The 13,735-nt window shown below is 40.5% G+C and overlaps 1 protein-coding gene across 5 annotated transcripts in view; it reads right to left on the bottom strand.

Annotated features, from left to right (window-relative positions):
* PHACTR2 (phosphatase and actin regulator 2) overlaps positions 1–13,735 on the bottom strand; it is a 294,797-nt gene that overhangs the window by 9,601 nt on the left and 271,461 nt on the right. The gene's annotated exons all lie outside the window — the stretch shown is intronic.

The following is a 13,735-nucleotide window of genomic DNA, read 5'->3' as shown; positions in this document are numbered from 1 at the left end:
TGTGAGTTCACCAAACTCTTTCTCCACTGCTCAGGGAAGCACTAATCGCTCTCTTTCCTGTGTTCCCATAACCTTTGGCTTATGCCAGTTATTGCTTACATCATTTAATCCTTGGATACATGTGCCTTTGCTATTGGATCATGAGAAGCTGAGGAAGGAAATGTTCTTATCCATTTTTACGTACTCATTGAATACAATCTCTGGCACATGATAGTACTTAATAAATGTCACTGCATTGAATACAAGCATTACAAAATGAAAAACTAAAAAATAAGAGCAGGTGAAATGGGATGGGCCAAGAATTGATAACTGAGGAGCTGCTAGTTGGATACAAGGGACTTATATTACTTCTGTGTTTGACAAAAGTCAGAAGAAAAATAAGATATACCAAGCTTTACAAAACTGGTAGGCAATTTATTACTAAAGCAGGAATGTGTCCACTTTGAGTTCAGTTCTTAATCTATCCCTGACTGTAACCTTGGGCCAATGTGAGGACCACCATGCCTGCATTTGATAGACAGGGGCAATATCACTCTTTCACTCTTTCGAGGGCCAGGTCAAGGGCCCTGCTGCCTCATGCAGCCTCAGGACATTGTTCCCTGCATCCCAGCCACTTTGGCTCCAGCCTTGGCGCAAAGGGCCCCAGATACAGCTCAGCCTTCTGCTTAAGAGGGTGCAAGCTGAAAGCCTCGACAGCTTCCACATGATGTTAAGCCTGCAGATGCACAGAATGCAAAAGTGATGGAAGCTTCGGAGACTCCACCTAGATTTCAGGGGATACAGGGAAAAGCCTGGGTGTCCAGGCATAAGCCTGCTGAAAGGGCACGGCCCCCACAGAGAACCTCTACTAGGGCAGTGTGGAAGGGAAATGAGGGTTTGGGGATTCCATAAAGGGTCTCCGCTTGGGCATTGCCTAGTGGAACTGTGAGAAGAAAGTCACTGTCTTCCAGACGCCAGAATGGTAGATCCACTGGCAGCTTGCACCCTGTGCCTGGAAAAGCCACAGACATTCAATGCCAGCCAGTGAGATCAGCCTGGGGGCTGCACCTTGCAAATCCACAGGGGTAGAGCTGCCCACTTACACCAGAGTGCCTGGGACATGGGACACAGAGTCAGAGGAGATTATTTTGGAGCTTTATGATTTAACAACTGCCCTGTTGGGTTTTGAACTTGCATGGGGCCTGTAGCCACCTTCTTTTGTCCGATTTCTCCCTTTGGGAACGGAAATGTTTACCCAGTGTAGATCCCCACCATATCTTGGAAATAACTAACCTGTTTTTTATTTTACAGGATCATAGGTGGAAAGGATTTGCCTTTTTTCAGATGAGATTTTGAACTTTTGAGTTAATGCTGGAATGAATTAAGACTTTGGGGGACTGTTGGGAAGGCATTTTGAAACGTGAGAAGGACATGAGATTTGGGAGCGGCCAGGGGCAATATGATATAGTTTGGATATTTGTCCCTGCCAAATCTCATGTTGGAATATAATCCCCAATGCTGGAGGTGGGGCCGGGAGGTGTTTGGGTCCTAGGGGTGGATCCCTATGGCTTGGTACTGTCTTTGTGATGGTGAGTGACTTCTCACGAGGTCTGGTTTAAAAGTGTGGGGCACTTCTCCTCCACTCCTGCTCCCATTCTTGCCATGTGATATGCCTGCTCCCCCTTCGCTTTCTGCCATGATTGGAGGCTTTCTGAGGCCTCCCCAGAAGCAGATGCTGCTATGCTTCCTGTACAGCCCGCAGAACTGTGAGCCAATTAAACCCGTTTTCTTATAAATTACCCAGTCTCAGATATTTCTTTATAGCAGTCAAGAACGGCCTAATACAGTCTGTGAGGGTGTTTTCACTGGCTTGTGAGTCTGAGTGGACTAGGTAGGGAAGATCTTCCCTCAGTGTTGGCGGCCACAGCCAATCTGCCAGAGAGCCAGAGAGGACAAAAACAGAGAAAAGGAGACTATGTCAATCTGTCTGCTGGAGCTGGGATACACGCTCTTCCTCTCTTGTCCTTGAACAACAACAACTCCAGGCTCCCCACCCTTTGTACTCCAGAACTTACACCAGTACTCTCCACTGCCTCAAGCTCTCAGGCCTCCGGCCTTGGACTGAGCCAGGCTACCAGCATCCTAGGGTCTCCAGGTTGCCCACAGCCTGTTGTGGGACTTCTCAGCATCCATTATCATGTGAGCCAATTGCCCTAATAAATCCCCTCTCATATATCTATATACGTATATCGTATTGGTTTTGTTTCTCTGGAGAACTCGGACAGATACAGACCCCTTTCTTGGCCATCGGATCTATACCCACCCCTGTCCTATTACCTTTTCTTCATAGTCCTTAGCACTATCTGAAATGCTCATGTGTATTTATTGTTGACTTGGTAATAGTTTGCTTCTCTACTGGAACATAACCACCTGAGGACCTTATGAGACAGGTCCTAAACTCTCAGGGTCCAGAACACAATCCGGCTCACTAGGGATGTGCTCAGTAAGTATTTGTTGAATGCATAAGTCACTGAACACATATATACAGGGGCATCTAGGAAGTTATTTGTTAGCTCTATAAATAATTCGATATGACTGAGGAGTCCAATCAGAAGCCCCTAAACTTAATTACAAGTAAATGTATACTAATATACAATAACCCACCTGGTAGGACATTCCAAAATGCTTTCTAGGAAGAGTCAACCACAACCTGAAGCAAAATATGGAAGTTCTATAAAAATATTTCAAAGAGTAACTGAAAACCTCTTAAATCAAACATTTTATATGCAATGTGAAAGGCAAATTGATATGGTTTGGCTGTGTCCCCACTCAAACCTCACCTTAAATTGTAATCTCATAATCCCCACATGTTGTGGGAGGGACCTGGTGGGAGGTAATTGAATCAGGCGAGTGGTTTCTCCCATGCTGTTCTCGTGACAGTGAGTACTCACGAGATCTGATGGGGCTTCTCCCTGCACTCGGCACTCATTCTCTCTCCTGCTGCCCTGTGAAGAGGTGCCTTCTGCTGAGATTGCAAGTTTCCTGAGGCCTCCCTAGCCACATGGAACTGTGAGTCAATTAAATCTCTTCCCTTTATAAATTACCCAGTCTCGGGTATGTCCTTATAACAGCGTGAAAATGGACTAATACACAGATAATAATAATCCTAATACTTACCAGAGCTTACAAGTCCAAGTGCTATGCATCTATTTCCTCATTTAATCCCAAAAACAATCCTATGAGGAAGGTACTCCTACATCATCTTTGTACAGATGTGGAAACTGAGGCATGGGGATGCTAACTCATTTGCCCAAGGCAGAGAGAGAGAGCTGGTAAGTGGAAGTGCTATGCTCCAGACTCTGTCTTCCTAACCTACATTTGAGTATGAGATCAAAACATGTCTTCATCTTTACTTCCATTTGAAGGGGTGATTTTCAGGTGTTCTCTGGGTAGCATGGAATAGAAACGGTGATCATTTGAATTTCTACCTCTGTCCATTTTAATCAAATTTTATTTAAAATTTTAATTATTTTATTATTATTTTTAATTGACACACAATAATTGTTCATATTTATAGGGTACAGAGTGATATTTTGATGGCATAAAATGTGTAATGATCAAACTAGCAAATCAATCATCCTACACATTTATCATTTTTTTGTGTCAGGAACATTCGAAATTCTCTCTTCTAGCTTTTTGAACATATGCAACAAATTATTAACTATAGTCCCCCTACAGTGCTATAGAACACTAGAACTTATTCCACCCATCTAGCTGTATCTGTTAACCAGCTGGACCCTATCTCCTTTCCCCTACCTTCTTTATCTTCTAATAACCACTAGTCTACCCTCTACTTCAATGAGATCAACTTTTTAGCTTCTATGTGTAAGTGAGAATGTGTGGTGTTTATCTTTCTGTGCCTGCCTTATTTCACATAACATAACATCCTCCAGGTTCATCCATGCTGGTGTAAATGACAGAATTTCATTCTTTCTTGTGGCTGAGTAGTATTCCCTTGTGTATGTATACCACAATTTCATTATCCATTCAAGTTTTGATCAATTTTGACCAGAGAAAATTCCTGTTCCACCTTCTCAGGTCACACTTTGATTGCTACAGTCTATTCTCAAACTTTTCACAATGACTCGAAGAGCCCATCCAGTGATATCCCAAACTAGCAGCAGCATCTCCCTCTGAACAGGGCACACCAGCATTGTCCATACTCCAGAAAGGGAGCAGGAACCCAGGGAGCCCTGACAACACAGTGCACTGTACCTCCAGGACCCTCACACCATGAGCTACCAAAGGTCTATCTTTCTTAGGTTCAGCTTTTCTAAAAAGTAGTTAAAAGCTCATCTAATTTAGCAATTATTTAGCCCTCGCCAAATCTGCTGGGCTTTGCATACCAAACATTCCACAGTGTCCTAATCTTCAGATATTCATCTAATCTTGAATTCAAGGGGCAAGGATAAGGAAACCTGATGTTTTCTCTCTCCATTGGTAATGTCTGCAGGATGAAGAAGGTAAATGAAATTTTGGGTTGGATAACAAAGGGAGTAGTCAATGGACCAGAAGACAGAATCTTCTTTTTTGGGGGGTGGGGGGGACAACATCTCACTCTGTCACACAGTCTGGAGTGCAGTGGCGTGATCTCGGTTCACTGCAACCCCTGCCTCCTGGATTCAGGAGATCCTCCTGCTTCAGCCTCCCAAGTAGCTGGGAATACAGGCACCCGCCACCACACTTGGCTAATTTTTGTATTTTTTATAGAGACAGCGTTGTGCTATGTTGGCCAGGCTGGTCTTGAACTCCTGGCCTCAAGCGATCCTCCTGCCTCAGCCTCCCAAAGTGCTGGGATTACAGGCATGAGCCACTGCACCCGGCCAGAAGAGATAATCTTTGAAAGCCAGGTATTATCCTGGAAAGTATTTTGCATTTAATTTTCAAAAATGACTGAGGACAGTGTAAGATTTTTTTTTTTTCCCTGCACACACCATTTGCCTATAGATCCCAGTACACAGTGAGTTCCACAGTCTGGATTGTATTGGAAGGTCACAGGCCACCAACACAGCTTCAAGGGCTGGCTAGGAAAAGAAGGTGACCAATCGATACCATGCATGCAATAATGTGCTGACAAAGCCAAAGGTCAGAACTATGCCTCTCTTTAGATAGATTGCCCAGATTTGGTAAAAAGTAACAACCAGAAGGGAAAAAAAAGCCACGTATTTTCCTGCTCTATCCAATCTGAAAATGACACTTATATCCTGTTTAAATTAGTCAACTTATCTTCAAATTCAGCTCTAAAACGCTGTGGTTAGAGGTACTGAAAATGCAAAATACTCTTCAGTTTGTTATTTCTCGGTAGTTTGCATTCATTTTAAAGTAGGAGAAGTTCAGCTTTACCTCTTGAGAAGTTTGTCTATGGGACAGCATGACAGTTTTGGCTTTAGGCTTCAAGTTGGTGGAGCAATAAATAGATTTACTGTGCCCTAAGGATACTGAAGCTTTTTGTCCACCCTCTTTTCAGAACTTTCCTGAGACTCCAATCTAAAGTCATACATATTTTCTTCTTTCTTTTAAAACTGTAATACATTTTTTCTTATTTTCATACTGTTGAGAGGGAGGGAATGGGGGAAAAGCTATTTTTAAGTTATGGAATTCAGATAAAGATAATGATTTCAATAAAGGTGGTTCCTTTATAATTTAATTTTAAAAAATTATTCATCTTCCTATAAATTTTTTTTTTTTTTTTTTTTGAGACAGAGTCTTGCTCTTTTGCCTAGGCTGGCGTGCAGTGGTGCAATCTTGGTTCACTGCAGCCTCAGCCTCCCAGGTTCAAGTGATTCTCCTGCCTTAGCCTCCAGAGTAGCTGGGATTACAGACATGTACCACCATGCCCGGCTAATTTTTGTATTTTTAGTAGAGACAGGGTTCACCATGTTGGCCAGGCTGGTCTTGAACCCCTGACCTCAGGTGATCTACCTACCTCAACCTCCCAAAGTGCTGGGATTAAAGGCATGAGCCACTGCACCCAGCCCTTCCTGTAAATTTATTCACATAACATAAAATATATAATTACTCACAAAGGTAAAACATTACTTTCCTGTACTTCCCTACTTGATAGATATAAAACTCCTAAATAATTCATTCCCCTTTTCTTTAAAAGAGTTTCATTGTCATGCCACCTATACTTATTATTTTTAAATTTTATTTATTTATTTTTTTAAAGAGACAGGGTCTGGCTTTGTCATCCGGCTGGAGTGCAGTGGCCGGATCATAGCTCACTGCTGCCTGGAACTCTGGGGCTCAGGGGATCCTCCCGTACATACACTTAAGTTAAACAAAGGAAGAGGCTCTCTTAAATTACAGCTCCTTGTTCTACCTGAGAGGCTAGACCACACACTGGCTGGGCTCTTATCATTCCCAATACTGAGCCTTGCTTTCAACTCTGGTAGTAGTTAAAGCAGCATTTTGCAACTCTTTTAATTTCTGTCCAGGTAGCAAGTAAACGGAGTATCCATGAAAGGCAGTGCCACTACAAAAGCAGCCTTTCCATTCCTTGGTGGAGGACCCCTTATTAATTTTCATTGCAGTTTCAAGTATAGTTCCTGTGATGTCATATTTTGATAAGTATATCTAGAAGCTGAAAGAGTGGTTTACTTTAACTGTAAACCCACATAGGATAGTAATACCTCAAGAAAGTATAGAATGAGATCATTGCTTTAAAAAATACGTATACGGGCCGGCCGCGGTGGCTCACGCCTGTAATCCCAGCACTTTGGGAGGCCGAGGCGGGCAGATCACGAGGTCAGGAGATTAGGACCATCCTGGCTAGCACCGTGAAACCCCGTCTCTACCAAAAATACAAAAAATTAGCCAGGCGTAGTGGCGGGCGCCTATAGTCCCAGCTACTCAGGAGGCTGAGGCAGGAGAATGGCATGAACCTGGGAGGCAGAGATAGCAGTGAGCCGAGATCGCGGCACTGCACTCCAGCCTGGGCGACAGAGTGGGACTCTGTCTCAAAAAAAAAAAAAAAAAAGTATGTGTGTATGTGTATGTGTCCATACATATATACAATTGACCCTTGAATAACATGGGTTTGAACTGCATGAGTCCACTTATACATGGATGTTCTTCCACCTCTGCCACCCCTGAAACAGCGAGACCAACCCCCTCCTTCTCCTCAGCCTATTCAATATGAAGACGATGAGGATGAAGACCTTTATGATGATCCGATTCCACTTAATGAATAGTAAATATGTTCTCTCTTCCTTATGATTTATTATTATTATTATTATTATTGAGACAGATTCTCACTCTGTCGCCCAGGCGATCTCAGCTCACTTCAACCTCCACCTTCCAGGTTCAAGCAATTCTTGTGCCTCAGCCTCCCAAGTAGCTGGGATTACAGATGTGTACAACCACACCCAGCTAATTTTTGTATTGTTAGTAGAGACAGGGATTCTCTATGTTGGCCAAGCTCGTCTCGAACTCCTGACCTCATGTGATCCTCTGGCCACGGCCTCCCAAAGTACTGGGATTACAGGCATGAGTCACTGTGCCTGTCCTCCTTATGATTTTTAAAGTAACATTTTCTTTCCTGTAGCCTACTTTACTGTAAGAACATAGTACATAACACACGTAACATACAAAATATGTGTTGATTGACTATGTTATCAGTAAGGATCCCAGTCACCAGTAGGTTTTAGTAGTTAAGTTTTGGGAGAGTCAAAAGTTATACGTGGATTTTTGACTGTGAGTGGGGATCAGTGCCGCTAACATCCAAGTTGTTCAAGGGTCACTGTATGTGAATATCTCAGTCTCAACATGAGAAAACTTCTCAGCATTAAGAAACTTCTCAACATGAAGAAAAACTTCTTACCATTAAGAAAATTTGAAAAGTAGAGAAAAGAAAAAAAGATTACTATAACCCCACTCTATAATAAAGCACTAAGAATTTTTGAAGTTATTTCCTAATCTTTATTTCCAGGCATCTGAATTTTAAATAAAATATACTGCTGCTACAGTTAGTCAATATCCTGACTTTCCCACTTGACAGTATGCCAATGATCTCTTGAGGCTCATTTTAACTCTAAGAGCCTCAATTCAATGATTCTATGAGTCTTCAGTAAGACTCCTTAATATAAGAAGTAAATAATTTACAAGCTGATACAAATATGAAACTATTTTGTATATTCCAAAAGTGTCATCATTTACAAAATGAGAAGTTTATTTTTAAAAAGTGATATTCTCTCTTGATAAGAAATCTGATACATGTTAACACTTTCTCTGTTGGGAAAACAGAGAATATCCAGAGGAAAATTAAAATTACTCAAAATCTTACTGCTCAGCTGTAACTACTTTACAGTTTAGAACTTAAGTAAAATTTGGCCTTTCATGCAATTTGTCTTTAGAATTTAGAGAGTTATTTTATATTGTAGAAATTCCATCTACTATGGAAAAGGAAGTGGCTTTTGTTTGCCATGTTCGTCTCCTTCGAGAATGCAATGATCCTATCTAATGATCTATCACCCTCAAATGGACGTTTGGGTTTTGAACAGTGGGCTGAGTGGGCACTGTTGAGGTTGAAGTGAGCAGCAAGGTCTAAGCAACTGAGGTTAGGGCTTGGTACCTATCGGGTCACAGGACGACTTCTTGTGGGGACCATTTGTCCCTACCCTTCTTGTACAGCCCTAGAATCCATTCCAATTCCAGGGCACCATCTGGAAAATACTGGGAGAAACTGGGAGAATTAGATGAAAGGGTAGACCACCACAGTTCTTCATCACTACAGACCAAACATGTCATGGAATGTATTCCATCATGGAAGTATCAGAGGTACCTCCTCAGTGCACAAGACGTGGAAGTGTCACGATTAATATTAGTGCCAACACATTAGTCAAGAAAAGCCACCATGATGGAATCTTCATTTACAGAAACAAGGACTTAGAGAATGGATTCTTTATTTTTTCTTTTAAATGTTTGTTTTTGACTAGGTAATATATTCATAATCTTTCAAAAATTCAAAAGGTTCAAAAGGGTGAGCTGTGAGAAGTCTCCCTCCCATGCCTGCCCTTGGCCACCAGCTTGTGTCTCTCTCCGGAGATAGAGAAGCAAAGGAAGCTATATACAGATAGGGGTCCTTCCATTGTACACCAGTACATCACTGTGTTGGAAATGGCCTCTAGACAAAGAGGTGCCCGAGAAGAGGAGTCAGCCCATTTATTAACCACCCCAAATCTGCAAGGAGTTCACAGATTGAGGTTTTGAAGGGAAGCCTTACTTGGTATAAGGAGACGTCTCATGCTAATAAGAGGACAGGAGAGCTGCTGTGTATCTAGGTTGCATTTAAAGGGCAAGGTAATGATTCATAAGGTGTTTATTTTCCCCAAGAGAGGCTGGTGCTAAGAGTGCCACCACCTTTTTTATGAACAATTTGCTAAATGTAAAACTGGATCATGTTTTTGTATTATTTTTATTAGAAAGAGTAGTGATTACCAGAACTTCTTCCCCTTAAAAGAATTACTGAAAACAGCTTGAAAATCATAAGCATTATTTTTATGTCTTGGGGCCAAACTATATCCCTACTGGAATATATCTCGAATGATGTCATAAGTTAATGGAAAAAATAGCAGTAACATTTGCTTTACTGCCAAGGTTTAAGAATACTTAAGCAAAGCATATTTAATTTGGTGATATGAATATTTAATATTTCCTACCTGGAAAGGTATTAAAGAGTGTTAATCAATTTATGTTTTGGAGAACTTTTAAAGTTTACCCTTGATATCAGCTGTTACTCTCCGCAAAAGCTTATATATTTGCATCTGTTTATATTTACATAAGAAATAAAAATATCAATAGACTTTTATGAAATACAAGAAGCATATACTAAATTTCTCTAGATGAGTAAATAAAAAAAATAGCCAATAGAATTTTGAGGGTGAAAAAAATGCCCCATCAAATATAAAAGTACACTACAAATCTACCCAAATTAAACAGTAGGATATAGACAGGGATAGACAAACAGCTCATTAGAACATAATAAGCAATCCAGAAATTGACCGATGTGTATATGAAAAGAGAATTTCACATCCACAGGGAAATAAGTGGCATTGAGAGAATCAACTACTGATTTAGAAAAAAGTAAAGTTAGTTTACTTTCTGAATCATACACACAAATAAATGCACCTCTCCAAAGTATATATAACAGGTAAAAATAATAGTTTTATACTCTTGGTCTCCTCCATCCATAAGACACAAAACAATGAAGTAAAACATAACAATACAGATAGATTTGAATATAAAACTTTAAACAAAATACCATTAAAAAGTTTAAAAGTTAACAACAAATTGGAGAAAAATATTGCAACATATGCAATAAAGGGTTGATATCCATGATATCTAAGGAGATGTTACCAATTCATATAAAAGACAAACAACTACCCAAAAAATTGATCACATAATTTTTTTTTTTTTTTTTTTTGAGACAGGGTCTCACTTTGTCACCCAGGCTGGAGTGCAGTGGTGTAGCCATGCCTCACTGCAGCCTCAATTTCCTGGGCTCAGGCGATTCTCTCACCTCAGCCACCCAAGTAGCTGAGACTACATGCAAGTGCCACCATGCTAAGCTAATTTTTAAAATTTTTTCTAGAGAAGGGGTCTCACTATGTTGACCAGGCTGGTAGAGAACTCCTGGGCTAAGCAATCCTCCTGCCTCAGCTGGTCAGAAGTTTTAGATAGTCAAATCAAATAATAAAAAATAAGTGATCAATAAAGATATGTTACGATGCCCAATCTAATAGAAATCAATGAAATGGGGGTATTATTGTTCATCCTTTAGAATATAAATCTCTCGACCATATCCCTCTCCTCCCAAATGCTGATGAGGGCGAGTGAGTAGACTAGGCATGCTCTTAAACTGTAGATCTGTAAACTAAGTCCTCTTTTTGGAGGATAATGGAGTAGTTTATTCCAAAATGCAAAATGTATATGTCCAGAAACCTAGCAAATCCACTAATGGGACTACCACAGAAATACTGGCATGTGTGCACAAAGATATATGCATAAAGAAAGTCAAGGCAACATTGTTTTAATAATGAAAAACTGAAAACTCCATAAACATCCATCAATGGTGTAATTGTTCAATGACTTTTTGGCATATTATCTATGAAATGTCAGTCATTCAAATGAAATATATATATATATACACACACAAATATATACATAATTTTTTTTTTGAGACAGGATCTCTCTCTGTTGCCCAGACTGGAGTGCAGTGGTGTGATCTGGGCTCACTGCAACCTCTGCCTCCTGGGATCAAGTGATCCTCCCACCTCAGCCTACCAAGTAGCTGGGACTACAGGTGTGAGCCACTACGCTCATCTAATTTTTGTATTTTTAGTAGAGACAGGGTTTGCTATGTTGTCCAGGCTAGTCTCGAACTCCTGAGCTCAAATGATCTGCCCACCTTGGCCTCCCCACGTGCTGGGAATACAGGCCTGAGCCACCGCATCCAGCTGAATGAGATATATATTATTATAGAAAGATTTCTTAGATGCTGTGTTTATGTGTGAGAGAGGGTGCATATAAATGCATACATGTACATACACATATTTTTTATATATATATATATATGTACACACACACACGTTTATAAATGCATAGAAAAACATCTAAAAGGATCTACATCAAGATTTTACTAGTGGATACCTGTGAGAACAGAAATAAGGTTGGGAAAGGAGTGAAGGGTTTTAATTATACTTAATAGAATTTTGTATTGCTTGAATGCTTAATTAGAATATATTATTTTTGTACATACAAATACATATATAAAAAAGAGGCCAGGTGCAGTGGCTCATGCCTGTAATCACAACACTTTGGGAGGATCGCTTGAGCTCAGGAGTTCAAGACCAGCCTGGGCAACATACCAAGACCTCATCTCTACTAAAAAAACAAACAAACAAACAAACAAAAAACAAAAAATACCCCCCCAAAACCAAAATGACCCTTACTTCTCCCTGTACTCTAATTTTATTGTACTTCTTCATATAGAGTACAACAGAATAGAAAGAACCTCTTTTAGTATAAATATTTATTTTCCATAAAATGAGAACTTCCATAAAAATGTACTTTTAAAATTTGATTCTTTTTGACTGTTATTTATTCTTTATATCATGCTATCAAATGAAGATAAGGCTATCAGATACTCCAACTTCTAGGAAAACTATGCAGAAGCAAAACTATCCCGAATGATAATGTGTGGGTTGAGTGCAGTCACTGCAGCTCAGGGGTCAGGACTCAACTGCACCAAGCACTCCATCTTCCCAGTTGCCCGGAGGCCCTAGCCAGCATGATGTCACTCAAAATATTCAGCCACCTTTTAATAACCAACTTTACTTCAGAAGAGCAACTACAGGTGACACATTTTAGCATACATTTTTCCCGACCCTAGAAGTGGAAGGGAGAAAAGAGGGGGACAAAAATGTCTGGCTTGATAGGCACATGTTGTTGGTCTCAGAGTAGATTATGATAGAATAAAGACCTCAAATAGATAAAAATCCATTCAGGATGCTGGAACGCTCTACATGTATATACAAACAAATGATATAGGAGGAAATAAAAAAATAAAGAAGTACATTCAGCTCTTGGTGTCTGCAGGGGATTCATTCCAGGACCCCTTCAGATACCAAAATCCATGGATTCCTCAAGTCTCTGATATAAAATGGTGTAGAATTTACATACAACCTACACCCATCCTCTTGTATACTTTAAATAATCTTTAGATTACTTATACTACCTAATACCATGTAAATGCTGTATAAATATTATTATACAGTATCATTTTATGATCTGTGTTATTTTTATTGTTGTGGTGTTATTTTGTATTTGTTTTAAAAAATATTTTGGGCTGGGTGTGGTGACTTATGCCTGTAATCCCAGCAGTTTGGGAGGCTGAGGCAGGTGGATCACTCGAGGTTAGGAGTTTGAGACCAGCTGGACCAACGTGGTGAAACCCTGTCTCTGCTATTAATACAAAAATTAGCCAGGTATGGTGGCACATGCCTGTAATCCCAGCTACTTGGGAGGCTGATGCAGGAGAATCGCTTGAACCCGGGAGGTGGAGGTTGCAGTAAGCTGAGATTGCGTCGCTGCACCCCAGCCTGGGTGACAGAGCGAGGCTCTGTCTCAAACAAAACAAAACAAAAAAAATTTGGATTGTGGTCAGTTGACTCCACAGATGGGGAACCCATAGATACGGAAGGCCGACTGTAACCCTGAAAGAAAGGGGAGTTTCTCTGGCACACAAGACAGTAAGATAGGAAGAAAAGCTGTGGAGCAAGTCTATGATAACAGACCTCACTACTCCCCCATCAATTTCAGGGAAGTTTGCTGTTAAAGTTGGAGGTTATACAGCAACTTCCTTTATATTGTGACATGCTCGCAGCACACAGTACCATCATCACCCGGACTGCAGGAACAGTGGCACCAGGATGTACAGCTGTAGCTTAGGGGATTAATATTTGTTTTCCATGAAGACCTATCATGATCTTCTTCACGTCATTGATCATCTATCCTGGTATTTTTTATTGATTCGATTTTTAAAGATTTGATTTGCTTGCAAATTTTTAGAAACGCACCTGTTATACGAGCAAAATATGTTCATCCTTAAGACAGAAATAAACAGAACACCTGTGAAGTGAGGGGGTCAGACTATATGATCACTCAGGTCCCTTCCGGATTAGGTAACCTGTGAAAG

The sequence above is a fragment of the Hylobates moloch genome, unplaced genomic scaffold (genome assembly GCF_009828535.3).
Source record: "Hylobates moloch isolate HMO894 unplaced genomic scaffold, HMol_V3 SCAFFOLD_2, whole genome shotgun sequence".
NCBI classification, from domain to species: Eukaryota; Metazoa; Chordata; class Mammalia; order Primates; family Hylobatidae; genus Hylobates; species Hylobates moloch.
This window is presented reverse-complemented; position numbering and strand designations above follow the sequence as displayed.